Source organism: Magnolia sinica, chromosome 5 (genome assembly GCF_029962835.1).
Source record: "Magnolia sinica isolate HGM2019 chromosome 5, MsV1, whole genome shotgun sequence".
Classification (NCBI taxonomy): domain Eukaryota; kingdom Viridiplantae; phylum Streptophyta; class Magnoliopsida; order Magnoliales; family Magnoliaceae; genus Magnolia; species Magnolia sinica.
This window is the reverse complement of record NC_080577.1, coordinates 30,170,839-30,175,706: the sequence shown is the minus strand read 5'-3', so window position 1 is coordinate 30,175,706 and position 4,868 is coordinate 30,170,839. Positions and strand designations below refer to the sequence as shown.

General features: G+C 38.7%; 1 non-coding gene across 1 annotated transcript; it reads right to left on the bottom strand.

The window, feature by feature from the left end:
• Positions 1 to 810: 810 nt before the first annotated feature.
• Positions 811 to 917, bottom strand: LOC131247483 (small nucleolar RNA R71). The gene has a single exon (XR_009171774.1). It is a non-coding gene; the product is annotated as a small nucleolar RNA R71 (small nucleolar RNA).
• Positions 918 to 4,868: the final 3,951 nt, after the last annotated feature.

The following is a 4,868-nucleotide window of genomic DNA, read 5'->3' as shown; positions in this document are numbered from 1 at the left end:
CTAATTTATTTTTAGAAATTTTCACTTTCTTTTAGGAATTTCTTCTTTTAGAAATTAGTTTACTTCTATATTTCTTTTTAAGGATTTTCTAATTTTAGACCTTCTCTTTAGAAACTGACTTGTTTTGTTTTCTTTTGCAGGTTTTTAACTTAGGGACTCCAATTTGGTAACTTCTTTCCAACCCTCTCTTTCTTTCTAGATTTTCTTTCTTAGGATTAAGTTTCGAATTTGATTGAGAGCTGCGAGTGTTTCATGCCCAAGTGGGCCCGTGACAACACTCGACATCTCTTGACTGAAGGAGGATTGGTTGAGGGGTTAACTATCCATCACAGAACTAGACACCACTCGAAATCCCCTGAGTTAATTGAAGTAATGGCTGAAAACCAACCTCTTCTACCTCAACCTAGGGTGGAGGACATTCAAGATGAGAATGAGGTGCATCAAGCACCCCCGCCTCGTACTTTACGAGATTATTTACAACCAGCGGGGGTGAGTACGCCCTCATGCATGATTTTTCCTGAAAATACAAGACATATGGACATCAAGCCAGGGGTTATCCAACTCCTTCCTAAGTTCCATTGGCTCGAATCTGAAGAATCATATCTACATTTGAAAGAGTTTGATGAGATCATAACCACTTTATATTTTCAAAATGTGTCTGAGGACACAGTCAGGCTGAGACTCTTTCCTTTTTCCTTAAAGGAGAAGGCTAAGACGTGGTTACATTCACTGTGTCCTAGATCCATTAGCACATGGAATGACATGCAAAGGAAATTTATAAAGAAATTTTTTCCACATCATAAAACGATTACCCTTAGAAAAGCAATCATGAACTTCACCCAAAAGGAGGATGAAACATTTTACTAATGTTGGGAAAGGTTCAAGGATTTGGTCAGTTCATGCCCACAACATGGTTTTGAAACGTGACGCATTACAAATTTTTTCTACGATGGACTGACATCTTCCATGCGCCAAATGGTCGAGACAATGTGTAATGGAGAATTCATTAATAAAAATGTTGACGAGGTATGGGATTACCTCGATGGACCGTCCGCAGTTGTCTGAGTTCTTTGACGAGGATCTTAGATTTTTCACGACATGCAGGAAAGGGTCGTGAAAGCTCTGATTAATGAAATTTTTTTAAAGGCCTATTATACTAGTTTGTGGGAAGTAATGCGAAGCCAGGCCAAGTAAGTATTTGTTAATATTAATAAATCCCTACCGCTAACCATAGGCAGAGATTGAAATTAAACATGGTCGAGAAGGAAAAAGTATGGAAAAGAAAGAAATATTTTATTAATGTAGGAAAATGAAAACATAAAAAGGCCCCTAGCCAGTTATAAAAAAATGCAACAAAAAGAGAAATAAAAACAAAGGCTCGACCGAGATGACATTTTAGGCATACACCACCCTAATTTTCTCCTAATCCTTGTGCGTACACTCTTTGGTCTCTTCGGCCTGTCTTTTCTGATTCTTCTAAGATTCTCCTTTGGTCACGGCGCAATCGAGATAACACATGATTGTGTCTATGTGATGGTTGAAGCTAATGGCATTAGTCTTAACTTCTTTCTTTCGAGTGTTGCTCTTTTACGATCAAGCTTGGAAAACATAAATCTGGGAGTCAACGAAGGCTATAAGCTCTTAGGAGTTAGATCAATACCTCCAAGGGTAGAGGTGGTCTGTCTCTTTGATATCTTTGTCCAGTATTTTATGCTGGGCTTGAAGCATTCCCAATAGCATCTTATTGAAATGGTGTTGGCGATTCTAGTGGAGATGATTGTTCCATGTTGCCTCATAAATATCAAAGATGATGCAGACCTCTGCATGGATAGTGACTTTCTCTTTTGCTAGGCCGGTGAGTTTTTTAACTTCAAATTCAACCATGAAGATGTATCCTAGGCACTAGAGTTTCTTCAGAACCTCCAGGAGTTCCTTTAGATATTCATCATTTGATGCGAACTCTGAGTGGTCATGGACGAATGGATAAATGTCATACAGGATGTCGGATTGAGTGAATTCCTCGAGATAATGAGTAAGGATTTCCTTTAGGAAACTCTTAGCCCAAGCAAGAGGAGGAAGGATGATGGAAGAAGACATGATAGGCCAAGACTTAGAAGAAATAAAGGTTTTGTTGCAAAGGAAATCCGGAAGTGAAATGAGAAGTTTGTTTAAATAAGCATCAAAGGTCAGGGATCATTCCCACATTCATTGCATCTTGGCAGAGATTACATATAGTAATGAAATGCAAGGTGTCATACCACCTTTCAAGGAAGTTAGGACGTGCAACCATAGTGGCATTTATTTTGGCTAAGTAAACATCGCACGACTCCTCATTTTTGTGCCACATCATCATGGTAGTTACACTCTGAGGTGCAAGTGAAGTAGAGAAAAGGAAAAAATTTTAAGTAAAGAAAAACGATCGAGAGGAACATGGCACTCAGGCCGATTCCATAAATTCAAATTGTTAAACAAGATGACACAAGAATTAAAAATCAAATGAAGAAATCACAACCATTTCTCTAGTATTTTTGCCCACCTAGCTTCCTTTCGATCAAGAGCTGCTTGAGTCTTAAAGGCCACACAACTTGCCTAGCCGTTAGAAGAAATTTTGTCTTAGACAAAGGTGACCAACGAGCTGACCTCGTCTTCTTTTTTTTTCTTAATATTTACCAATTCCTCATGGAGATTCTTTAATGCCTCTAGTTTTTCCTCCAATACTACGATTTGAGTAGCAAAATTGGTCATTTCCACATCAGAATCTTTCAATTTGGCATGTGTAATAAAGAGTGTTGCTCCAGTAGCAGTGACCTCGATCACATCAAGGGTTCCAGTCAAATGCTCAGTCTGGATCCTATTGACATTAGTGTTGATATCATGATACTCTTACATGAAGTCCAAGGATTCATGAAGTGCAATCATTTTATCAAAGAGGGTTCATCCAAGCAAGAAAGCACTTAATAGAGATGAATGAGAAGTGCAAGCCTCTCGACCGACCATATGGAGATGATTTCAACATCCCTTGAGCATATAAGAGCTCGTAATTCATCTTAGAGTTATTGAAGTTCTGATGAAGGCTATGGGGACTTGGCTACAGTGATGTCACTATCGAGAGCTTGGCTGAGGGAAGAGAGTACTTCTTTAATAGGAAATATTTTCTTGGTTGCCTGAGGAGGAATTGTTAACATTTCAATTGGCGGAGGAGGTAATGAAACAACAATGTCATCGATCATAAGAGCTTCAGTAGTTGCTGCTCATCTAGGAGAAGTTGTAGATGGTCAGACTACTTCTTCTTCTTTGTCCGAAATTAGTACACGTTGCCTGGTAGTTTTTTTGGGGAAAATTTGTTCAGTAGGTCCCAAGAATGGCATAGAGTGATTGGTCGTTGCAGAAGTGAAATGAGAAGACACAGTTTTTTGAGAACTTTGTGGCGTCAACACAATGGGTTCATCATCTTGTTGATCGAGAGCGATCTATGGGACCTCAAAATGGATGGAAACACCGAAAGGTTCCACCAATTAGACAATTTTCGTGCTCCCTTGAGGTTGATCATCAGGTTAAGGTCCATCAGTCATATTCACGTCAGAATCAGAGACATTGAGTTCTTCCATTGTAGTCTTGTCGGCTACAATAGCAACAGTGTCTCTTTCAGGTTGTTGAGGTTGTGGTACTGTAGATACGATTTTTTTTTCAGCAACCAAAATTTCCCTTGTAATTGCATAAATGAAATATGTAAGAAGAAACAAAGTAAATAAAGTAAACAAATAGAAAACAAAGAGAAAATGTTTACCTAAGTTCTATCAAACAGTAAGAGTGGAGTATTGGTTGATCATTGATTGAATTTTGGTAAGGTCGTTGATAGCTATTGTAAGAGGGCTAGCACAGGTAGGAAAAGTGGGTGGATTAGTTCTGGTAGGTTTCATATAATGATTGAAATGATGGTTGGGATCATTCAACCCCAGCTTTAACATTAACACATGGCTCCACAGTGCTGTCATAGGGGAGATCTCTGCATATGAGATAACCCTCCCAAGCTTCGTCTTTGAGCTCAACCATCCCAATGTTGGTTGTCTCATATTCCTCTATGAACCAATCCGGACTGAATTCTTTATTGTTAAAAGGACAAAAATAACAACTGGGTTTATTTGGGCCAAGAGAGAAGAAGAAGTTCATATAGTCTGCAAATGAATGAGTACTAGACTTATGGTAAAAGATGTCGCGCTAGCCAAATGAAGTATAAGAATTGGAATGAGTAATACGATTTACAAAAGAAGAGCAAAAATATTTATAAAGTCACATTTGAAAAGGCCATTGAAGCCCTCCGTTGTGGTAAAAGCATTTGGTGGTTGCTTCATACATGTTACGATACAAATAGCTGAGCATGAACATGGTCAGAGCTAGCTGTCGTCCTTGGGCTAGTGCCTTAGCTAGATGGACATACTCTTTTGTGATTTGTACAACATTCACAAAGAGTAAGTAACTGCAAATCCACATCAATAAAAGTGTCACGTGCTACTGATCATCAACGGTGGCGTGGGTTTTTTGCCAAATTTGTATAAAGTTGGAATAAGCTTTACCATTCTTGTCTGGAAGGATGAATTAGTGGTCATCATTCTGGGTGAAGCTATGATAGATTGGATCACCGAAAGGGAGAAGAAGAGTGAAAGTGCAAATATTCATGATCGTTAGACTCATGGGACCACATCCAAAATGAAAGGTGTTGGTCGATCAACTCCAAAATGTTGAAGCTGCAATAAGAATGGAAGTGTTTGTTATATATTCGTGTAGAGAAAGATTGATGCTTTCGTAGATGTCAACCTGTTTCCATGTATCATCATGTTGTTCAGATACACAGTTGTACCATTCCTACC